We start from the raw sequence: 13,473 nt of genomic DNA on the forward strand, positions 1-13,473 counted from the left end.
TCCTCTGGCCTGAGCTAGTTTTCAGTGTCATTATCACTGGAAAAGGGGAAAGAGGGGCTCTGTGGTTTTGGGATGGGCTGCCATGGCCCCCAGGCCTGTTCTCTGCCCCAAGTCCAGCAGGTGTAATCCAGCCACTTCCATGCCCTTCCTCACCTTCCCAAACACTCTGACCACACCTGACCTGCCCTGGGGATGTGATTCCTGGTGGTGCCAACCTCCAGGATCGTGTGGGTCAGGGGCAGCAGGCCAAGGTCACTGCTGGGTGTTACACCCTGGGCCCAGGAGTGTCCCCTCAGGCCCCAGTGACCAGGCTCCTATTCCTGAGCTGTGCATCCACCTGGGAGCAGAGCCCCAGCTGGGGAAGGATTGGGAATCCCAGTGTCCCACTAGTTCACAGCACTCACCAATGAATCAACTCCCAGGAACCACAGGGGGAGGGTTATTACCTCCAGCACCTATAAAAGGAGACACTGAAGTGACAGGTAACTTCCCTTCCCACCTTTTGTGGGGATAACACAAACCAGCAGAGCACAAAGACATCCAAAACACCGTTTATCAAAGCAGCCACAGAGTTCTCTGTCAAAGGAGAGGTTTCACAAGGATGTTTCTGGCATGGGCAGATTCCTGGTGAAACAACGAGGGGATGCAAACGACACAGGGCCTTTTCTCCTCACAGGAGAGTCAAAAAGCTTTCAGAGGCTTCATAAAACCAGAGCTGCTCACGTGGAACAGCTCAGATGGGAAGGGGGGCAGAGGAAGGGCCTCCCCCTTGCAGCTCTCCAGTAGCAGCTCAGGATTGCACTGGGTGGGGAACACTCTCGGCTCCAGGCACGGGGGGAGCTCAGCAGTTCACAGGATGGGGCCTGTGCTTTTGTTCCTCTCCCTCCCCACACCCTTCTCCACCCTCCCTTTGACAGCCCCAGGAGGAAGGGCTGATGACAACCCAGCACTTCAGTCACTCAGTGCAGGCACAGGGAGCAGCAGGACCCTGCTGGTGACATTTGGGCCATGAGTGAAGTCCCCCAGAGTAATAAACAATCAGGTGAAGAAATCTGGGAAGAAATTACCCAGCACACCTCATCTCAGCCCCCAGGAGATCCATATGAGATGTGTTAATGCATCTGATTATGATCTAAATTATGTACAGAGGCTCCTGCCAAGCACTCAGTGAAGTTTCTTTATTGTTAAGTTGGAAGCTGCTTAAGAACGGTCCAGTCATCACGTTTCAAATTACATTTGGGAAAAAAAAAACAACACATTTTCCTATTTCATTGCTGGCTCAGAAGACAAGGTGGGTGTGGGAGTAGCAGGGGAGGTGGGGACAGAAGAGGAGTCAAACTATTCCCTGTCCTTTATTGTCACCTGAGCTGAGGGGGTTCACTGTACAGACACACCAGAGAATTCCTGCATGGCTTTCCAGATGTGGTTTTTTTCCCAGAAGGGGAGTATAAACACCAAGGTTTATGGGAACAAGGGCCCTACAACTTGGAAAGAAAGGGTTTCTAGAAGAATTCTGATGAGAAAGGCTGGGTAAAAAACATGACCTGAGACTTTCAGCACACCTGTGAGGGCCACCTGAGCTGTCACCAGATCACTGGGCTGCTTGGAGGTAGGAGAAAAAGCTGATTTTCTCCCCAGAATGTCACACCAACAGTGGAGCTTTTTAGAAAAATACAGATAAACAACTCCCAGGTTTATATTCAATCCAAGCAAGTCTGGGAGAGCACATATAAATATGCCAGACTGCCACTGCACCTCTTATTGAATCACAGAATGGTTTGGGAGGGAAGGGACCTCAAAGCACACCCAGTTCCACCCCCTCTATCTATTCCACCTCCCACTATCCCAGGTTGCTCCAAGCCCCATCCAACCTGTCCTTGGACACTTCCATGGACTGGGAGCCCACAACCTCTCTGGGCAACCCGTGCCAGGGCCTCACCACTCTTACAGTAAAGAATCTCTTCCCAATATCTAATTTAAAGCAGCAGATCTGGAGGAGATTAGGGACCAGAGCTACCATTTCTAGCCACCACGGTGATGTAGTGGTTTAAACACCAAAAAAACCCATGCTTCAATGTAGGATCACAGGCTGGATCCCAGCCAGGCAACAGCCCTGCTTTAAAAGGAAGTATTTATCTCCATGGAACACTTCACTGAACAACACGCTTGGTCCTTGAAAATAAAGCCTTGCTAAACAACTGGATTTTAACCTGGAATTCTGCATTGTTGGCATCCTCTGCTGCTGCAGGTAAATCTGATTCCCTCACCCAGCAGGCTGATTTTCTCTCTAAGAAAAAAAAAAAAAAAAAAAGGAATTTTCTCTTTCAGTTTAACTTTGAGGCAAAGATGGAAGAGCACAGCCTGGCCTCAAAGCCGAGAGATCTTTTGAACTCCAAGTAAGCAGGATCTCACAGGAGCTGAGCTCGAGGGCTGCTCTGGAATAAATCAAAAACGATTTACTCTTTCCCTTGAACAAGGCAGGAAAAAAAAAAAAACTCCTCAGATGCACAGATATGAGGCTGAGGGTGAGGAGGCAGCAAAAAAAAATAATAAAAAAGGCAAATTAAGAGGGCCTTGATGGCTTGTTACGGTCCCACACAAGCTGAACACTGTCCTGCATGGCTGCATTTCCTGGAGGAAATCAGCAGCACAGTTGCTAAACCTGCTGGAAGAGGTTCAGCCCAGGAACAGATGGAGCAGATGCTCCAAACACAGCACACAAGGACATGGAGCTCCTGGAGAAACCTTCTGACAGCAAGTCAAAGCAGGGGCTTGACCTGGTGCTGTGGCACTGGAGATGCAGCTGGCATTTCTTCACAGATTAGCAGAGTCCAGGGCCAGAAGGGACCTGGAGAGCACCTGCTCTGCTTGTGCTGTATCACAGCCCATTCCATCTCATCTGAGTTTTCCTAGGAGCAGGAGTCTGACCTGGCAGCCAAATCCCAACTTGAATTAACTATGGTGGCTCCCAGTAAGAATCCACTGTGGAAGCTACTTCCACCCCAAAATTTGGGCTGGCAGAGAGGCTTTGTGTAGGATGTCACACCTCCCCTGGGTGTCCTGGTGTCCCTCTGCCAGGAAACACCGTTCCCTGGAAGAGGCACAAGTGGCTCCGAGCTCCAGCCACTTCCCTTTGCTCTTGACACCTTTGCCCAAGCCCAAACCCATCAGCAGTTCTGACAACACTCCAGAGCCTGAGTTTGCCTGAAGGAGCTCAGCACAGGGCACAAAATCCCATCCTCTGGCTTCCTTACTGGAGTGAGAGGAAAACTGGAGAGGGAGAAATGCTGCTGGCAGCAATTCCAGCCTCTGCTGCAAGCTTGGCTCCCAATCAGCCACACACCCCCTCAAGAGCTGTGTGTGAGCACCCTGGACTAATCCTCACAGGGTGAAACAACCTCCATTCCAAAGAGCTTTGGGACATGAGTCTGCCCAAGGAATGATGCTAAAGAAGAAAATATTCGGAGCTCAACTTCCCCCCGAGCCACGAGGGGGGATTTGGATCCCAAGACACTGAGCTGGAGAGCTCAGACCATCAGTGACATTCCACACTGCCCTGAAAATCAGAATTTAAAACTGCTGAAACCAGATCCTTGGGAAATGTCACTTCTTCCCCTGAAGTTCTGCCAAATGAATTTGGCTAAAACTTTCAACAAATAATAGATGATTAAACAGAAGAGCTGATGGCCAAAAAAATATGTAAGGGGCTTGATTAATGCTCTGGGGGTGACGCTGCAGTGGTCCTGCCCTATTTTTACAAGTTTTCCTCATCTCACCATTACTTTATAACTGGACTATGGGAGGAGGAGAGTGTTGCCAGAAGGGTGATGAGATATTTTGGTAAAACATGTTCAAATACAGCAAAGGAAGAGGCAACCAAACACCAGGCACGGGACAGAGTGACACTGCAGGGCTCCTTTGTGCCTTACCTGTCCCTCAGCTCCTCAGCTCAGACCTGTTCCATGTCACACATTGACTCCTCCACCACTTGTCTTCTTTCTCCCAGCTTTGATCTCGAGGGTTTTTCTCCTGTTTAATATAAAAACACAGACAAAACCACATGTACTTAAGAAACATTTCATGCATGGCCTCGAGGCATCGTGCAGGAGAGGCTGTGGAACAGCACATGGATAGAAACACTCCTTCCAGACTTCTCCAAACAGCTGAGGGATTGAGCAACCTGGGCTAGTGAAAGGTGTCCCTGCACATGGCAGGGGGTGGAATGGGATGAGCTTTAAGGTCCCTTCCCTCCCAAACCATTCTGGGATTCAATGATTAATGGCACAGTCGGCCTGTGAAGCTCCCAGAGGTTTGACAGTCTGAGTGTGAGAGGCTGGAGGACATTAGTGAGGACACAGGCCCAGATGGGACAACCTGGAGAAGGGATGTTTCAGATCTCAAAGGGATGAGATGTGGGTCCCCAGTTCCCTGCTCCATCAGCTCCAAGCCAGCTTGAAGGTGTTCTCAGCTCAAAGGTGTTCTCAGCTCCCTTCACAGAAAACCCCTCCTCTACAACACCTGGCAATTAATTGACAGCTCTCAGGTTGGATCCCTGGGATCATTTCCCACAAAAGATTAAATAATATTATTAACTCCACTGTCTGTAAGTGCCAAGGTCAGAGAGGACCCACTGAAAGCCACCCAGTCTGACCTGTTACATGACACACCACCAGCTCCACCCGCCAGGTCCAGCCTCAAGCCCAGTAACTCAGAGGGAGTTTTTCATCCAGCTTTTTCCCTGGCTCAAATCCTCTCTCTGCTGCAAACAACTGCCTGATCTCAGAAGCCAAACAGATAAAAAAATTAAAAGAAAATAAGATGCCTTTTGCTAAGAGAAGCCCAAGGCTCCGGGATCATCCTTCAGCGCTGCTGAAGGTGGGATTTCCTTTTGCTCCAGAACAAAAAGGACCATCCCCACCCTGCCTCCATCCTCCTCCACAGCCTCTTGGACAGCCCCAGTGTTGGCAGGCGGCACAAGTGGAGCATCCCAAGCTCCCTGTTCCCACCCCACTCTCACTAATGTGTTCCATATCCAGCCTCTCCCACAACCCCGGCTCTGCCGTCGCTCCCGGCACGGAGTCGGGGCTTGATCCTTAGGGCTGGGGCTGGTTATAAAGTGTTGCTCCCAACCCTCTCACTCAAGCTGGCAAAACATTTCCCAAGTGCCCACATCCCTAGGACAGCAACAGGGAAGCACATGGTGATGGTGGCTCTGCTTTCCTGGCTGCCGGACGTGATCTCCACCCACACTCGGCTACGGGATGTTTGTAGGAACAACAGCCACGACCCTTCTATCCCGGACTGCAAAGCTTTTCCCAGAGTTCTCCAGAAACCAGGAGTAAAGATGTTACTCAAGAGCCCCTGAGTATTTCATTCCAGCTGAGGATTTCACTTCAACACGACCTGCAAAAACACACCCTTCAAAACTCTCGCACGCCACGCAGACCCGGCATCTGCTCCCGCCCCTCGAGGTCTGGAAAGGTTTCATTGCAAGTTCTGAATGCTTACAGTTTATAAAATAAATATTTATAGTAATTAATTTTTTTTCAAAGCCACCAGTTATTCTGAGTCCCTGAAACTTCAGCCACTCCAGGCAAAGGACCCAAGGAATCGGAGCATCTGGAAATGGGGTGCCCAAATTTGCACCAGCCAAAGGAACCACTCTCCTGAGAACCACAGGATGGTTTGGGATGGAAGAGACCTCAAAGATCATCCAGTTCCAACCCCCTGCCATGGGCAGGGACACCTTCCACTAGAAGGCATGGAGAAGATTTCCCAGGGAATCCAGGTTGGTTTTTTTTTAAAAGCCTAATTCTAATGTAAGCTCTGGAAACCCCTCAGGCTGCTCATGGGATAAATGCCACCTTATGATAAAAGCAAAGCCTCTTCTCTAATAAACACCATATAACTTATATGATGTCAAAAATTCCAGCACATTTTATTTAATATTTATTTTATTTACTAATATTGTATTTCATATTTCATTCTGACCACTGTCACTGACAGCAGTGACAGCAACCCAGCACAGGCTCACCCCAAAAAAAAAAGGTGCCTTCTCCCTGCTCCCCATCAGAGAAGCAGTGGCAAGCAGCTGTTACAACTTCATTTCATATTTTATTAGTTTTTACAAGCCAGCCATGCTAAAAGGTTGCACCAGTAATTTAAACTGCACTTGTCAGCAGAAGTGAAGGACATTGTGGGATACATTGGATTCCAGCTCTTTTATTGCTTGGCTCCTCGGAGTGATTCGAGCAGCTTAAGGATTTCAGAGGCACTGTCACAACAGGATCTGGGCCATCACAAGCTGCCATTTAAACACAAAAAAAAAACCAAAACCAAACCCCCAATTTCCAAAGAGCTGGCTGGACCAGCAGAAGCTGTTGAAGACTCAGCACCTCCTGGCTGCCACCAAATCGTTCCCTCGCGGGGACACTTTAAATGTGATTCCCACCTGGCAGAGTGGCTCTGTAAAATGGGGGAAATGCTGATTTTTGCAGCTCTGCCAAACCACAGGAACACACACACAGAGCACTGGGAGCCAGCAGGGCTCTGTCCCACGTCTGCAGGTGACAAGCAGAGGAGCAGAGCACGGCGTGGCTGGAGCTGAGCCAAGCCAGGAAAGCCCCGAACAGTGCTGGCCAGAGGAGGAATGTTTAAAGATTCCCATCTGCTTTCCATCCCAGCAGCATCCCAGGGTTCTGCTGGACTCCTCCACAGATCAAAAAGCCCTTTAATTCACATCAGCCCTTCTCCTCACCACACCAAGCTGGGAAGAGGTGCTGGTCTCCATCCTCATCCAGCTGCCCTGGACGTGTTGGGGCTGGAGAGGGGAGAACATCCCACTGCTGAGGTGCCTGCCAGGAAAGGACTCAATTCCAGATCCCACTGGGAAAACTGACCCAGAAAAACAGAGGGGGATGTTACTTTGTGGGAGGGTGGAACAAAAGGGGCCATTCTTGGTCAAACAGCACGACCCCAAACCCAGCTCAGGTGACAGAACCACTGAGGGGTTTGGGTCGGAAGGGACCTTAAAGATCATCCAGTCCAAGCCCTGTCATGGGCAGGGACACCTTCTACTACCCCAGGTTGCTCCAACCTCGCCTTGGACACTTCCAGGGATTCAGGGGCAGCCACAGCTTCTCTGGGAATTCCAGCCCAGCCCCTCACCAGCCTCACAGTCAAAAATTCCTTCTCCATCTCACATCTGTCCCTGCAGGGACACCTTCCACTATCCCAGGTTGCTCCAAGCCCCATCCAGCCTGGCCTTGGACACTTCCAGGGATCCAGGGTCAGCCACAGCTGCTCTGGGCAACCTGTGCCAGGGCCTCACCAGCCTCCCAGCCAGGAATTCCTTCCCAATCTCCCCATCTCCCTGCCCTCTGCCAGTGGGAAGCCATTCCCTGTGTCCTGTCCCTCCAGCCCTTGTCCCAAGTCCCTCTCCAGCTCTCCTGGAGCCCCTTTAGGCTCTAGAAGGGGCTCCAAGGTCTCCCTGGATCCTTCTCTTCTCCAGGAGAACCCCCCCAGCTCTCCCAGCCTGGCTCCAGAGCAGAGGGGTTCCAGCCCTTGGAGCAGCTCCGTGGCCTCCTCTGGACTCGCTGGGATTTTCAGGTTTGGGAGCTTTCCCTTTGAATGCATTAACAGAAGTTTTCCAGGTCACCTTTGCTGCAGAGTCGTCTGAAAGGGGGAGGTGTCAGATGGTGCCTCAGCAAGGGAGTGTCTGTTCCCTGGGAACGGGCTCCGAGCCCTGTGAGCTCCCTGTGCCATCTGCACATCCCATGTTTGGACTCCAAGCCCCATGGACACTCCTTTGATGTGGTGAGCTGGACTCCCAAAGGTCCCTGGAGATCACAGGGATCACATGTTTGGAGCATAAGGACCCCTCCACCCCCTGAAACAGAAGTTTGCTGTTGCTACATTTTTTTAAAGAACATTTTAATTGCTTTTTTTTTTTCATGTCTGATGCAGAGAGCAGCCATGGAGAGATGCCCAGGAAGGCTCCTCTGCTCCCTGGGGAATCCAGCCCTGCTCTCAAACACTTGGTCTCCTCTTGGCCCCCCCAGCTCTCTGCTCCAACACAAACAGGTAAGACCCACATCCTCCTGGAAATTAAACCTGGCACCTCAGCCACTGACACAGATCCCCTCCTGCCCTGCAGGAAACAGGGATGGGGGATTTGCAGCCCCAGGTGTCCTGGAGCAATCCATGTTCTTGGGGGCTGGGGAAGGCCAAGGGTGGAACAGGCAGAACTGAAGGGCATCTTGGGATATTTAACCATCTCACTTTTCTTTTCTGGCCTCACCTCTTCACCAGCCACAGAAATTTGTCCATTTTCTCCTGCTCTCCTCACAGTGTCCACCAAAAAGCTTTTTCCTTTACTCCCTGGTCACAAAAACATCCCAATCTGCTTCCATCTCACCCTTTCCTGACAATTATCTCCACTTGCTTCCCTATTTTCTCTTTTTTTCAAGGCTCTTATCCAGGCTGGTTTTTCTTCCCCTCCCCTGCCTGCCCCATCATTATTTTTCCCACTGTGCTACTCCATATCTAAAATTTGTTTTCAGTGGGTTATTTAAGCTCATTGTCCTGCACTAAGGCAGACAAATATTGCAGCCTAACACAGGAATATGCCCGTGGAAATCATTCCTGGGATGCAACACTCTCACCCAACCCAAGCAAGACATGGGAATAACACAGACTCAGATCCAGAGCTCCCAAAAGAATTCCTGGCACCCCTTCCAGCAGAAGTTTGGACAACACAAAACATTAAATAAATAAAACATCAATATGAAGAGCAGAAAGTTTCCCAGGCTAATACAGGCAACATATCCCATAAAACTGGGAATAAACCCACCTGGGCCCATTAACTGCACTTGCTCTGTAGGATTGTTTCTGCAGAGGTTACCCAGCACACCAATACTCTGGAAAAGAACGTGGAAAAGAGCTGGAAATGAAGGAGTGTTTGGGGATCCCGTTGTTATGCCAGAGTGGGATAAGGCAGGAGGGGCCTATAAGGGGAGAAAACCCCAGAAGAAAACCCCAGAGAGCTCCTTCCTCCCTTCCACTTCAGCAAACAAAATCCCACAAACAGGGAAATTAAAACCTGTCGCTGCAAGCTGAGAGAAAATCCAAGAGTTTAAGATCCCGCTGCGAGAAAGGAAATTTTAAAAGGCTTGTGAAGGATAAACCATTAAGTTTCTTCCCTAAACCTGAATACAAACAATTGATTTCCCAGAAACAAATTGGGAAATTATCCTGCCCCACCCCCCTTTCAAGAGTCAAGTCCAAGCTTGTCAGCAAAGGATTAGTTTCTCCTGCCTTCTCCTTAACCTTTACCTGCACAGGCTTTGCCAGGCTGGGCTCAGACTCCTGATCCAAAGTCAGGCAGGTTGGAGGGGCCCCAAAAGCTGCTGATTCACCGGAAGGGAAAGGGATTTGAGCTAATAATTTACCTGGCAGAGGACTGGGAGCTTGCCAGCACCCCAGGCAGGGTGCAGCTCACGCTGGAGACTTTCTTCTGAAAGGTCTGGGTGTCCTCAGCCACCAACTCCAGAAGCCACCACTTCCCTTTGATGTCTCCTGACCTTTGGATGGCCAAGGGACATCTCAACCCCAAAGGGATGAGGATCCTCTTTAAAAATCCCTAAATACCCTCAGCCTGCCAATCAAGCTGATATGATAGTGAGGGCTTTGTATAGGGAGAGGGGCTTGACATCAGAAAAGGAGGAATGCACAGGGATGTCCATCCAAGTGAGGATGGACAAGGAACACAGGACATTTACTGTGCCACTGTTACTCCTACCATTTATCAACAAGGAGCAACAAGACAAAATTTAGACTGGATGTTAGGAACAATTCCTTCCTGGAAAGGGTTGTCCTGCCCAGGGCAGTGGTGGAGTTTCCATCTCTGGAGGGATTTAAAATCCCTGTGGATGTGGTGCTTGGGGACATGAATTAGTGGTGGCCTTGGGGGTGCTGGGGGAACAGCTGGACTCAGTGATCCCAGAGGGCTTTTCCAACCTAAATAATTCTTACTTTTGAGGGGAAGGAAAGGAAAGAAGGAGGTTTTTTCCCCCCTTATATAACTCAGAAACGCTTTCATTAAGAAACCACTTCCCACAGGCTTTGGAGGCTCAAGACGTTCAGGGATAAAAAGTGGACCTTCAAACTAAGGTTCTCCCTCTTTCCCTGAAGGCCACAGTTGGGAATATTACAAACTCTTTTCACCTTAAATCACTTGAGTGGCACAAAGAATCAGCAGGACAGTGAGGGATGCTCAGCACGGGCAAAGTAACTGCTGCAAAGGGGCACCACAGGCACAGCTCTTCCCTCTTCCACAGGAAGAACACAAAGAGGAGCAACAATTTCCTTCCAGAAAAATGCCTGCTGCCAAAATTCATTCAGAAGGAAGTGGTCCAAGCAAGAACCTCCAGCATTTTATGGTGTAAAACCACCCTCTGTTTCCTGGTGGCACTTTGCTTTCACAGCAAAAACGGTGCCTTCGGGAAAGGGAATGGAAATTCCCAGGAAATCTAGTTGCCTGCTTCCACACAAAGTACAACTTCCAAAGATGCATCCAAAGAGGCAGCAGATCCATCCCTTCCTGGGAATTTGCTCCAATGATTAATCACAGCCCTACTTTTTAAAGTCCCTTCCAGGTGGTTGGTGCTTCTCCCCGTCCTCTCCGAAGGACTCGGCAGGATCCAGCACCCTCTTCCCACAGCAGGGACTCGTGTCCCAGTCTCTCTCCTGACCCATACACACTGGGAGAATTCCAAAGTTCAAGCCTAGATATTTTCCCTCTGATTCAATCACTGCCCTGCTGCTTCTTCCCTGGGATCTGTAGCTTTTCCCACGTCTATTTTAGAATTCCAACAGGGGAGCTAAATAAGCTTTTTCCACCAGTATTTTCAAAAATGCAGTTTTTTGGAAGTAAAAACATCCTTTGCTCCTATTTCCCAGTTCACATGTCCATAGATGGCATCAAACACTTCTTATTCTGGGAGCTCAAGCAGTGAGTGGCTGCTCAGTGCAGTCACAAGGACCTTTCCCCAGTGACTGTTCCTGGAGTTTTTCTGGACTGTTTTTCTGCCTCTTCCTCAGGCACAGCCCACTCTGCTCAATCCTCCCCCTCCAGCTTACAACTCATCTGGATTATTACTCCAAGTCATATTTATCATATTCTTGTAAGGATTTATTACTCCACCATATCTGGGAGCTCCACAGATTTCCTTGGCAAGGCCTCTGTGCTTGAGGAAAATCCCAACAGCAGCCAGGATGTGCTACTCCCAGGAACTCCCAGGATCACATTTACAGCCCCACAGCTTTACCAGAGCCTTTGCATGACTTTTATTTCCTCTCCTGATGGAAAGAGAGCAGAGACAGGGGCTCACACAACCCTCATGACAGCTTTGATGCTGCCCAGTCACACAAAAATGGGTCCTCTCGGAGCAGCTCCCCCCTCTCAGCACAAATCTCACCCTCAGCTGCTTTTCACTACGGACAAGAGAAAACTGATTAAGCAGAAGTGGTCCTTAGAAAAAATGAATCTGCTTATCTGCCACCTATCAGACAAAAATTACCTGAAAAACTGCCCTTTGTCACCACGTGAACAATGCCTGGTGCCACCAGCAAGGATGCTCAACTCTGTAACTTCCAACAAGTGCAAGAGCTTTATTACAAGGTCCTTAAAGTCCAGAGTCCTGTTGCATTTTGACACCAGATCCATCTTTCAGTCAAGCAGGCTGGTTGCTGGTTTGTTCTGTTACACAGGAACACCTCATGCAATTACTAATTCCTGCTGGGTGAGTTTTGCAGAGGTATCTGTTCATCTCAGGCATCCTGGGGTTAAAGGGTTATTTTATGGGGAAGATGGGTACAAAATTCTGCCCCTCTGCCTCACTCAGGTGAGACCCCACCTGCAGAGCTGCCTCCAGCCCTGGGAATCCCAATATGAGAAGAACAGGGAGCTGCTGGAGTGAGTTCAGAGGAGGCCATGGAGATGCTCCAAGGGCTGGAGTTCCTCTGCTCTGGAGCCAGGCTGGGAGAGCTAGGGGGGTTCTCCCGGAGAAGAGAAGGATCCAGGGAGACCTTGGAGCCCCTTCCAGAGCCTAAAGGGGCTCCAGGAGAGCTGGAAAGGGACTTGGGACAAGGGCTGGAGAGAGAGGACATAGGGAATGGCTTCCCACTGGCAGAGGGCAGGGAGAGATGGGAGACTGGGAAGGGATTCCTGGCTGGAAGGGTGGTGAGAGGCTGGGCTGGAATTCCCAGAGAAGCTGTGGCTGCCCCTGGATCCCTGGAAGTGTCCAAGGTCCCACCTCCTGCCATGGGCAGGGACACCTTCCACTAGCCCAGGTTGCTCCAAGCCCCATCCAACCTGTCCCTGAACACTCCCAACGTCTCTGTGCAGATATATTTTATCACCTTCACCACCACACACACATATATTTTCACACACACAGACAGGACCCAAAAAAACCAGATCCAGGGTCTCCAAAAACACACACTGCTCTGGGAATGGCATTTCTGAAGAGACTGTTTTCCAGCAGCTTCCCCAAAATGACGCACTCTGTGGGAACAGCAAGGACAGGATCCAACCCGAGGGCGGTATCCAGGGATGCTTCAGCAACACAGCTTTTCTCCCTCCTCCTCCTCCTCCTCTAATTCCCTGCCCCCTGTTCCCCCACTTGTTTCCAAATTGGCCCAGCTTTGGTGGATTTTTATGGAAACTGCAAAAGAGACATCTGCCAAACATCAAATCACTGCTCCCAGGGGCAGGGGCACCGTGACTTGAAATGGTCACTGGGCCTTTATTCATATTTCTTTTTCATTGTTAAAAAAAAAAAAAAGGTTATTTTCTCAGTCCCCTTCTCCAAATCAGCTGAATGGTTTGCATTAGAACCTTCTCAAAAAGCACATCTCCCAGCTGGAAAGTTCTAGCTGAGTTTTGACAAAAGATAGGCAGCTGAAAATGGGATTTTCAAACACAAGCAAAGCTTAGGAATTCCCCTCTCCCAGATAAAAAACTCCATCAATCCCCTCTCAGGGCTCTTTACTCACCTTTCTCTGCTGGTTTGTCTTGCTGCAATACCCAATTTAGCTACATTGGGAAAATACCTCAATATTTTAGTTGTCCATAAAACTCAGCACACCAGTGGTGCTTTGCACCCCAAAACATGGGGTTTAGGTCCTGGTTTTAGATCCTGGTTTCACACAGACACCATAAAAAGTGCATTTTAATCCAAATTCTCCTTAGATGCCCTTCAGTCCAGGCACAGACCACCAGCAGGATTTCTGATCAGGCACAACACAAATCCATGACAATTAACATTTCCATAATCAGGATTTCACATTCCTCAGAAGCAATTTGGGGTTTGGGGTTGGGGTTTTTTTAAGGTCTCCAGCAAACCCTGAAGCTGGGGATGAAGCAGAAGATGGGCTGGTCAAACACAGCCAGACACCTTGATGTTTTACATG

General features: G+C 49.6%; 1 protein-coding gene across 2 annotated transcripts in view; it reads right to left on the reverse strand.

Moving 5' to 3' along the window:
• EXTL3 (exostosin like glycosyltransferase 3) overlaps positions 1 to 13,473 on the reverse strand; it is an 89,404-nt gene that overhangs the window by 44,383 nt on the left and 31,548 nt on the right. Inside the window, exons 1-2 of one of the 2 annotated variants that reach the window (XM_018085536.2) lie at positions 8,852 to 8,899; positions 3,930 to 4,029 (exon numbers count right to left, since the gene is read on the reverse strand). The gene's annotated coding sequence lies outside the window, so the exon portion shown is untranslated. Of the gene's footprint in view, positions 1 to 3,929; positions 4,030 to 8,851; positions 8,900 to 13,473 lie in introns of those variants that run through there. The other variant, XM_018085535.2, reaches the window with a different exon arrangement.

The sequence above is a fragment of the Manacus vitellinus genome, unplaced genomic scaffold (genome assembly GCF_001715985.3).
Source record: "Manacus vitellinus isolate BGI_N305 unplaced genomic scaffold, ASM171598v3 scaffold_82_pilon, whole genome shotgun sequence".
In the NCBI taxonomy this organism is placed as follows: domain Eukaryota; kingdom Metazoa; phylum Chordata; class Aves; order Passeriformes; family Pipridae; genus Manacus; species Manacus vitellinus.